This window comes from Oncorhynchus masou, unplaced genomic scaffold, assembly GCF_036934945.1.
Source record: "Oncorhynchus masou masou isolate Uvic2021 unplaced genomic scaffold, UVic_Omas_1.1 unplaced_scaffold_8321, whole genome shotgun sequence".
In the NCBI taxonomy this organism is placed as follows: domain Eukaryota; kingdom Metazoa; phylum Chordata; class Actinopteri; order Salmoniformes; family Salmonidae; genus Oncorhynchus; species Oncorhynchus masou.
Genome location: NW_027014782.1, coordinates 2,004 through 12,794, shown reverse-complemented (window position 1 = coordinate 12,794; position 10,791 = coordinate 2,004). Strand labels below are relative to the sequence as shown.

At 44.9% G+C, this 10,791-nt stretch overlaps 1 long non-coding RNA gene across 1 annotated transcript; it reads right to left on the bottom strand.

Annotated features, from left to right (window-relative positions):
* Window positions 1–511: 511 nt before the first annotated feature.
* LOC135537742 (uncharacterized) lies at window positions 512–6,492 on the bottom strand. Its single transcript, XR_010455264.1, has 4 exons — window positions 6,391–6,492; window positions 4,294–4,452; window positions 3,408–3,442; window positions 512–3,331 (listed from the first exon to the last, which is right to left on the bottom strand). It is a non-coding gene; the product is annotated as an uncharacterized LOC135537742 (long non-coding RNA).
* Between the last annotated feature and the right edge of the window lie 4,299 nt (window positions 6,493–10,791).

The window sequence follows — 10,791 nt, the reverse complement described above, 5'->3', positions numbered from 1 at the left end:
TTCCGAGGGCAGTTGGTCACTGTGGAGACAGTTGGGTGGTCATTCAGAGAACAGATTCCAAGGGCAGTTGGTCACCGTGGAGACAGTTGGGTGGTCATTCAGAGAACAGATTCCGAGGGCAGTTGGTCACCGTGGAGACAGTTAGGTGGTCATTCAGAGAACAGATTCCAAGGGCAGTTGGTCACCGTGGAGACAGTTGGGTGGTCATTCAGAGAACAGATTCCGAGGGCAGTTGGTCACCATGGAGACAGTTAGGTGGTCATTCAGAGAACAGAATCCGAGGGCAGTTGGTCACTGTGGAAACAGATGGGTGGTCATTCAGAGAACAGAATCCGAGGGCAGTTGGTCACCATGGAGACAGTTGATTTGTCATTTAGAGAACAGAATCCGAGGGCAGTTGGTCACCATGGAGACAGTTGATTTGTCATTTAGAGAACAGACGCCGACGGCAGAACGGAATGGTTGTAGTGTCAGAGCGTGCTACATCTCAGTCACACACACAGACTGTAGATCCAACGAGCATAGACTTTATTAAAACCATACCTACAGTTACAATCTGAAGAACTGAGGATATACTAAAGTTATTTTCACATAAAAACACATTTATAAGACAGAGACAGATTAAAAGTGAAATGCTACATATGATAAGAGGATTGAGAGTATGTGATATCGATGAGAATACAGAGCTTTTGATCCATCTGCAGAGCGGTAGACCCTTCCTGATTCCTGACCAGTGGGTCACAGTCAGTCACACTAGCGTTGTGAAACCATTCTCACCGCTGTGCCCGCGGTTAGTTTGTACTGAATTGAAAGAGAACATGAGCTCACCAGATCCATGCTGGTTGAACCAGACTACAGTCAAACAATGACTGCTCCACGTCATCACATAGTTAGGGGTCTAAATGATAGACACAGTTCTGGCTGAAATGTGTTTATTCTGTTTATACCAGACAGACGATCCGTCTTAACAAAACAGGAAACAGATCAGTTCTTTCATTGGACAAAAACAGATATGAGGGCCAGTGGGAGGAGGGGGGGGGCTGGCTGGATTGGTTGGTTGGTTGGTTGAGTGAGTGGATGGGTTGGTTGGGTGGGGGGGGGGTTAAGACCTAGAAGTGGGAGTAATGATGTCACTACAATAAGTAAACTTGGACACACACACACACACATCACTGTCCTCCCTCTAGTCTAGTGGAACCAACTTAATGTCTAGTGGAACCAACTTAATGTCTAGTGATGGTCATGGTTGTCTAACAGTTTACCTACATACATGACCATATTTCTAAATGGACAGAGTCCCCCCTTAACTTCCTATATGCTGCTCCCTCTGCTGGAGAAATAAATAATTACAGTCTAAAACATGGAGGGAGAACACCGTGGGAGAGGTGATGTGAGCACTCTACAGATGGGGGAGTCTTTAAGAGAGAAGGGGACACGGGTGAGGCTGACGAGATGAGGGTACAGGTGGGGGAGAGTTCACAACAGGGAGCGAGAGGGACGGTTCGAGGAGGGGACAGGGTTGATGTGGGACATACAGGGACAGTGACTGCTGGATTGTCGGTGAAGATCATCCCATTATCTCCAGGCCTCTCAGAGACAAAGAGTAACAGTCTGTACTCAGTCAGTCTGTACTCAGTCAGTCTGTACTCAGTCAGTCTGTACTCAGTCAGTCTGTACTCAGTCAGTCTATACTCAGTCAGTCTGTACTCAGTCAGTCTGTACTCAGTCAGTCTGTTCCAGTAACAGTCTATACTCAGTCAGTCTGTACTCAATCAGTCTGTACTCAATCAGTCTGTACTCAATCAGTCTGTACTCAATCAGTCTGTACTCGGTCAGTCTGTACTCGGTCAGTCTGTACTCGGTCAGTCTGTACTCGGTCAGTCTGTACTCGGTCAGTCTGTACTCGGTCATACTGTACTCGGTCAGTCTGTACTCGGTCAGTCTGTACTCAGTCAGTCTATACTCAGTCAGTCTATACTCAGTCAGTCTGTACTCAGTCAGTCTATACTCAGTCAGTCTATACTCAGTCAGTCTGTTCCAGTAACAGTCTATACTCAGTCAGTCTGTACTCAGTCAGTCTGTACTCAGTCAGTCTGTACTCAGTCAGTCTGTACTCAGTCAGTCTGTACTCAGTCTGTACTCAGTCAGTCTGTTCCAGTAACAGTCTATACTCAGTCAGTCTGTACTCAGTCAGTCTGTTCCAGTAACAGTCTATACTCAGTCAGTCTGTACTCAGTCAGTCTGTACTCAGTCAGTCTGTACTCAGTCAGTCTGTACTCAGTCAGTCTGTTCCAGTAACAGTCTATACTCAGTCAGTCTGTACTCAGTCAGTCTGTTCCAGTAACAGTCTATACTCAGTCAGTCTGTACTCAGTCAGTCTGTACTCAGTCAGTCTATACTCAGTCAGTCTATACTCAGTCAGTCTGTACTCAGTCAGTCTGTACTCAGTCAGTCTGTACTCAGTCAGTCTGTACTCAGTCAGTCTGTACTCAGTCAGTCTGTACTCAGTCAGTCTGTACTCAGTCAGTCTGTACTCAGTCAGTCTGTTCCAGTAACAGTCTATACTCAGTCAGTCTATACTCAGTCAGTCTGTACTCAGTCAGTCTGTACTCAGTCAGTCTGTACTCAGTCAGTCTATACTCAGTCAGTCTGTACTCAGTCAGTCTATACTCAGTCAGTCTATACTCAGTCAGTCTGTACTCAGTCAGTCTGTACTCAGTCAGTCTGTACTCAGTCAGTCTGTTCCAGTGACAGTCTGTACTCAGTCAGTCTGTACTCAGTCAGTCTGTACTCAGTCAGTCTGTACTCAGTCAGTCTGTTCCAGTGACAGTCTGTACTCAGTCAGTCTATACTCAGTCAGTCTATACTCAGTCAGTCTGTACTCAGTCAGTCTGTACTCAGTCAGTCTGTACTCAGTCAGTCTGTACTCAGTCAGTCTGTTCCAGTGACAGTCTGTACTCAGTCAGTCTATACTCAGTCAGTCTATACTCAGTCAGTCTGTACTCAGTCAGTCTGTACTCAGTCAGTCTGTACTCAGTCAGTCTGTACTCAGTCAGTCTATACTCAGTCAGTCTGTTCCAGTGACAGTCTATACTCAGTCAGTCTTTGTTCTCAGCCTCTCAGTCCATACCAGGAGCTTCTTACAGGTCCCAGGGTGCACTGCAGTCCTAAAAGGCACTGTGGTAACAGAGTCTCTCTCTCCTCATGACACACCTGCTGCCCCTGCTTAGAGGTCCAGCTCATAGGCACAGGTGTGTGTGTGTGTGGGGGGGGGTCGTTGTTACTGGAATGTTCTGAAGACTTGTGGGTTCTACGGCTGGTGGTCTATCCCCTATGGAACATACACAGACAATTAGATAACTGCACACACACTCTGACACACGTAGGAACTTTAGATAATGTCTCACCTTGTCTGGCCCCATTGTCAGACATCTCTAAAGAGCTGAGAGAGGGAGAGAGAGAGAGAGAGAGAGAGGGGGATAGAGAGAGAGAGAGAGAGAGAGAGAGAGAGAGAGAGAGAGAGAGGGATAGAGAGAGAGGGATTGAGAGAGAAAGGGATAGAGAGAGAGGGATTGAGAGAGAAAGGGATAGAGAGAGAGGAATTGAGGGAGGAAAAGGAGAGAGGGAGAGAAAGAGGGGGAGTAGAGAGAGCGAGGGGGTGGAGAGAGAGAGGGGGTAGAGAGAGAGAGAGAGGGTGGAGAGAGAGAGAGAGAGAGAGAGGGTGGAAAGAGAGAGAGAGAGAGAAGGGGGTAGAGAGAGGGATTAATTCATTCAGACTGGCTGACATGAACTCTGTCATGTGTAATGGTGAGTGCTAACAGTCATGTCTAACACAGTCAGTGTTCTGTATGGATTCAACATCCTGTGCTCACATTCAACAAGGACACAGACAAGCTTACGGCACGAAGAGACAACACAACAATATATGATCACTATACCCAACACACACACCATCCAGCTGATAAGGAAAAAAAGCCCCATGCACAATTGTAGACTCCTGTGTGTGTGTGTGTGTGTGTGTGTGTGTGTGTGTGTGTGTGTGTGTGTGTGTGTGTGTGTGTGTGTGTGTGTGTGTGTGTGTGTGTGTGTAGGGATTGCGATGAGCGTAATCAGGGTTAATCAGAGTCCAGAGGTTATCCATCCTGACCACATGATCGACTCCGCCCCCCTCCTGACCACACACGCACTGCATCATGGGACTCAGGACAGGGCTTGGAGTGGCTGTGTCAGCATGGAGGTCTCTCATAGGCCCACGACTGTGGATTGGCCCCTGTGATTGGAGGATTGACTCACGCCAAGCGGGTCGGCGGTGAAAGCTGCAACGCTGTTCCGCATCTCATTCTCGCTGCCGCGCAACGGAATCAACGCCACATTACCATGACGCGTATCCGCCGGCAACGCACGGGTCACACGTGTTTGTACTGCATCCGCTGGCCACACGTTACCATCATACTGAGAGGGGGTGGGGGGGGCAGAGAGAGAGAGAGAGAGAGAAAGAACAGCGAGAGACAAAGATAAAGAGAGAAGTGAGAGAGAGAGAGAGAGAGAGAGAAAAAGAACAGCGAGAGACAAAGAAAGAGAGAGAGAGAAGTGAGAGAGGGAAAGAACAGCGAGAGACAAAGAGAAAGAAAGAACAGCGAGAGACAAAGAGAAAGAGAGAGAAGTGAGAGAGAGAGAGAGAAAGAACAGCGAGAGACAAAGAGAAAGCGAGAGAAAGAACAGCAAGAGACAAAGAGAAAGAGAGAGAGAAGTGAGAGAGAGCAAATTATACTCTGACCTTAATTCAGAAATAATCATAATAACCAGTGTGACAGACAGAACAGTGGATCATAATAACCAGTGTGACAGACAGAACAGTGGATCATAATAACCAGTGTGACAGACAGAACAGTGAATCATAATAACCAGTGTGACAGACAGAACAGTGAATCATAATAACCAGTGTGACAGACAGAACAGTGGATCATAATAACCAGTGTGACAGACAGAACAGTGGATCATAATAACCAGTGTGACAGACAGAACAGTGGATCATAATAACCAGTGTGACAGACAGAACAGTGAATCATAATAACCAGTGTGACAGACAGAACAGTGAATCATAATAACCAGTGTGACAGACAGAACAGTGGATCATAATAACCAGTGTGACAGACAGAACAGTGTGACAGACAGAACAGTGAATCATAATAACCAGTGTGACAGACAGAAGAGTGAATCATAATAACCAGTGTGACAGACAGAACAGTGGATCATAATAACCAGTGTGACAGACAGAACAGTGTGACAGACAGAACAGTGGATCATAACCAGTGTGACAGACAGAACAGTGGATCATAATAACCAGTGTGACAGACAGAACAGTGGATCATAATAACCAGTGTGACAGACAGAACAGTGGATCATAATAACCAGTGTGACAGACAGAACAGTGTGACAGACAGAACAGTGAATCATAATAACCAGTGTGACAGACAGAACAGTGAATCATAATAACCAGTGTGACAGACAGAACAGTGGATCATAATAACCAGTGTGACAGACAGAACAGTGGATCATAATAACCAGTGTGACAGACAGAACAGTGAATCATAATAACCAGTGTGACAGACAGAACAGTGAATCATAATAACCAGTGTGACAGACAGAACAGTGGATCATAATAACCAGTGTGACAGACAGAACAGTGTGACAGACAGAACAGTGAATCATAATAACCAGTGTGACAGACAGAAGAGTGAATCATAATAACCAGTGTGACAGACAGAACAGTGGATCATAATAACCAGTGTGACAGACAGAACAGTGTGACAGACAGAACAGTGGATCATAATAACCAGTGTGACAGACAGAACAGTGGATCATAATAACCAGTGTGACAGACAGAACAGTGGATCATAATAACCAGTGTGACAGACAGAACAGTGGATCATAATAACCAGTGTGACAGACAGAACAGTGTGACAGACAGAACAGTGAATCATAATAACCAGTGTGACAGACAGAACAGTGGATCATAATAACCAGTGTGACAGACAGAACAGTGAATCATAATAACCAGTGTGACAGACAGAACAGTGGATCATAATAACCAGTGTGACAGACAGAACAGTGAATCATAATAACCAGTGTGACAGACAGAACAGTGGATCATAATAACCAGTGTGACAGACAGAACAGTGGATCATAATAACCAGTGTGACAGACAGAACAGTGGATCATAATAACCAGTGTGACAGACAGAACAGTGAATCATAATAACCAGTGTGACAGACAGAACAGTGAATCATAATAACCAGTGTGACAGACAGAACAGTGAATCATAATAACCAGTATGACAGACAGAACAGTGAATCATAATAACCAGTGTGACAGTATGTGTCCTCTCACCTGGATAGTAAGGAAGGTAGAGAACCACTCCCTCATCTCTGTCTGAGTGTCACAACACAGATACCTACAGAGGGAGAGGAGAGTGAGACAGGAGAAAGAGAGAGTGAGACAGGAGAAAGAGAGAGGAGTGAAATAAAGAAAGAAAGGAAGGAGAGCGAAAGGAGAGAGAGAAAGAAAGAAAGAAAGAAAGAAAGAAAGAAAGAAAGAAAAAAGAAAGAAAGAAAGAAAGAAAGAAAGAAAGAAAGAAAGAAAGAAAGAAAGAAAGAAAGAAAGAAAGAAAGAAAGAAAGAAAGAAAGAAGAAAGAAAGAAAGAAAGAAAGGAGAGAGAGAGAGAGAGAACAGATGAGCTCCCATGATTTTTAGCATGTTTTCAGGAAGGACATACAGTATACTACCCTTCTACAACATAACCTTCATTCCAAATCAAAACTTCTGGCCTACAACCTGATTTTGGATGGAATGACCTGAAGGATTCCTACTACCAAAAGAATCTTAAAAAGCTATTTCACAGTAAAATGTTCTGTCAAACAAACAGAAAGCAGAAACACCATCCAACCTGGAACTGAGTGAGTCATGTTTAGGGTCTGAAGCAATTTTTTTATTTTCAAAAGCCAAGAAGAAAGATATATTACAATGAAATATTTTACTTATAAGGACTGAATGCTAAATTAATGATACCAAGCTTGATAGACAGAATGGATACAACTTCAATTAGCATGGAGGTGTGAAGTGAGAGGTGTCAAAAACCCCTGAGCATAACAATGGCAGGAGAGTTTCACAGCCCCCCCCCCATCCCAAATGCAGAGGCTTGGCCCTCACACTGTTCAGAAGTAATTCAAATTCAGTACCAATTCAATTCAATTCAAGGGGCTTTATTGGCATGGGAAACATGTGTTAACATTGCCAAAGCAAGTGAGGTAGATAATATATCAAGTGAATATATAAAGGAAATAAATAATAAAAAAATTAACAGTAAACATTACACATACATAAGTTTCAAAACAATAAAGACATTACAAAATGTCATATTATATATACTGTGTTTTAACAATGTACAAATGGTAAAGGACACAAGATAAAAATAAACAAGCATAACATGGGCTTTGTATTTAAAATGTGTGTGGTTTTCACTGGTTGCCCTTTCCTCGTGGCAACAGGTCACAAATCTTGTTGCTGTGATGGCACACTGTGGAATTTCCAGTAAATATGGGAGTTTATCAAAATTGATTTGTTTTCTAATTCTTTGTGGATCTGTGGAATCTGAGGGAAATATATGTCTTTAATATGGTCATACATTGGGCAGGAGGTTAGGAAGTGCAGCTCAGTTTCCACCTCATTTGTGCAGTATACATGTAGCCTGTCTTTCTCTTGAGAGCCATGTCGTCTACGGCGGCCTTCTCAATAGTAAAGGGGGCTATGCTCACTGAGTCTGTACATAGTCAAAGCTTTCTCTTAATTTTGGGTCAGTCACAGTGGTCAGGTGATTCTGCCACTGTGTACTCTCTGTGTAGGGTCAGTCACAGTGGTCAGGGTATTCTGGGCCAGTACTCTCTTTGTAGGGCCAAATAGCATCAGTTTGCTCTGTTTTTTACTCTGTATGTAAAAATGATATGGCACAACAAGAGCACAAAATGAAGCTACTTATGGAAAATTGGTGAGTTGGTGGTTGAAGATATCCCTCTAGTGGTGTGGGGGCTGTGCTTGTGGCAAAGTGGGTGGGGTTATATCCTGCCTGTTTGGCCCTGTCCGGGGTGTCCTCGGACGGGGCCACAGTGTCTCCTGACCCCTCCTGTCTCAGCCTCCAGTATTTATGCTGCAGTAGTTTATGTGTCAGGGGGCAAGGGTCAGTTTGTTATATCTGGAGTACTTGTCCTGTCTTATCCGGTGTCCTGTGTGAATTTAAGTGTGCTCTCTCTAATTCTCTCTTTCTTTCTCTCTCAGAGGACCTGAGCCCTAGGACCATGCCTCAGGACTACCTGGCATGATGACTCCTTGCTGTCCTCAGTCCACCTGGCCGTGCTGCTGCTCCAGTTTCAACTGTTCTGCCTGCGGCTATGGAACCCTGACCTGTTCACCAGACGTGCCACCTTGTCCCCAGGACCTGCTGTTTTCAACTCTCTTTCTCTACCACACTTGCTGTCATTAACTCTGAATGATCGGCTATGAAAAGTCAACTGACATTTACTCCTGAGGTGGTGACTTGTTGCACCCTCTACAACCACTGTGATTATTATTATTTGACCATGCTGGTCATTTATGAACATCTTGGCCATGTTCTGTTATAATCTCCACCCGGCACAGCCAGAAGAGGACTGGCCACCCCTCATAGCCTGGTTCATCTCTAGGTTTCTTCCTAGGTTTTGGCCTTTCTAGGGAGTTTTTCCTAGCCACCGTGCTTCTACACCTGCATTGCTTGCTGTTTGGGGTTTTAGGTTGGGTTTCTGTACAGCACTTTGAGATATCAGCTGATGTACGAAGAGCTTTATAAATACATTTGATTTGATTTGAAAAATAAAAAAAACAACTCTGCATCTCTGCCCAGCCTGGTAAGAGGGGTCAAAAGGTTGTTCAGCATCCCAGTAGCTCTGTAAGAGGGGTCAAAAGGTTGTTTAGCATCCCCAGTAGCTCTGTAAGAGGGGTCAAAAGGTTGTTTAGCATCCCCAGTAGCTCTGTAAGAGGGGTCAAAAGGTTGTTTAGCATCCCCAGTAGCTCTGTAAGAGGGGTCAAAAGGTTGTTTAGCATCCCCAGTAGCTCTGTAAGAGGGGTCAAAAGGTTGTTCAGCATCCCCAGTAGCTCTGTAAGAGGGGTCAAAAGGTTGTTTAGCATCCCCAGTAGCTCTGTAAGAGGGGTCAAAAGGTTGTTCAGCATCCCCAGTAGCTCTGTAAGAGGGGTCAAAAGGTTGTTCAGCATCCCCAGTAGCTCTGTAAGAGGGGTCAAAAGGTTGTTCAGCATCCCCAGTAGCTCTGTAAGAGGGGTCAAAAGGTTGTTTAGCATCCCCAGTAGCTCTGTAAGAGGGGTCAAAAGGTTGTTCAGCATCCCCAGTAGCTCTGTAAGAGGGGTCAAAAGGTTGTTCAGCATCCCCAGTAGCTCTGTAAGAGGGGTCAAAAGGTTGTTCAGCATCCCCAGTAGCTCTGTAAGAGGGGTCAAAAGGTTGTTCAGCATCCCCAGTAGCTCTGTAAGAGGGGTCAAAAGGTTGTTTAGCATCCCCAGTAGCTCTGTAAGAGGGGTCAAAAGGTTGTTTAGCATCCCCAGTAGCTCTGTAAGAGGGGTCAAAAGGTTGTTCAGCATCCCCAGTAGCTCTGTAAGTGGGGTCAAAAGGTTGTTTAGCATCCCCAGTAGCTCTGTAAGAGGGGTCAAAAGGTTGTTTAGCATCCCCAGTTCTCTGTAAGAGGAGAGAGGATGTTATCCGCTGCTGGCCGGCTCTCCAGGCACCAACGCATGAGTCTGAAGCCATAGACTGGCCAAACTCTTGTTTCTAAAAATGAATTTGAAGGCATTAATAAGTCATTTTTCATTTCATTTGTATTTAATTTGATGTAAGTCACAGCCTAATCACAGCCTGTATATAGACTATAATGATTTAATACAAGGTAATGTTATTTAAATGCTGAGCTATTTATGTCCCTACCACCCTAGTGTATCACACTCGCTAATGCTTCACAAATGTTTTTTTTGTAGGCTCTAGCCTTGAAATATTTGAAATAATATAACCTAAATAATTCATTTCTGTTCCTTCTTAGTCTCCCTGTCTGGCTCCTGACCTATTTAGAGAGTTTATATGCTGTTTAATATGACATGTAGCCTATCTGAAATATGATGAGCGGTAGAAAAGGACTTGATGGAGAGATGCACAACCCTCCATGAGCGATGAGTGAGATTTCCAACTCTGCTCACATGCTCTACTCCTAACTTCCCTCTCTCACACACCCGCACAAGCTCACTAGGACACACACAGTGCCTGGCGATAGAACCCTGGGCGTCAACACTTTCTCTCCCCCACACTCTCCCTCTCTCCCTCTCTTTCTCTCCCTCTTTCTCTCCCTCTCCCTCTCTTTCTCTCCCTCTTTCTCTCTCCTCTCTCCCCTTTCTCTCCCTCTCTTTCACTCCCTCTTTCTCTCTCCCTCTCTCCCCCTTTCTCTCCCTCTCTCTCTCTTTCTCTCCCTCTCCGTCTCTTTCTCTCCCTCTCTCCCTCTCTTTCTCCCTCTCTTTCTCTCCCTCTCTTTCTCTCCCCCTCTTTCTCTCTCTCTCTTTCTCTCCCCCTCTTTCTCTGTCTCTCTCAACTGCGCGACTTTTCTGCCTGTTGTTGCTAATGGCTTGACCCAGCAGCACACAGGTGTGTGTGGGGAGGGGTGGGGAGGGGTGGCCTTTCCACTCATGATCTCTTAGTAAAAATATTTATCT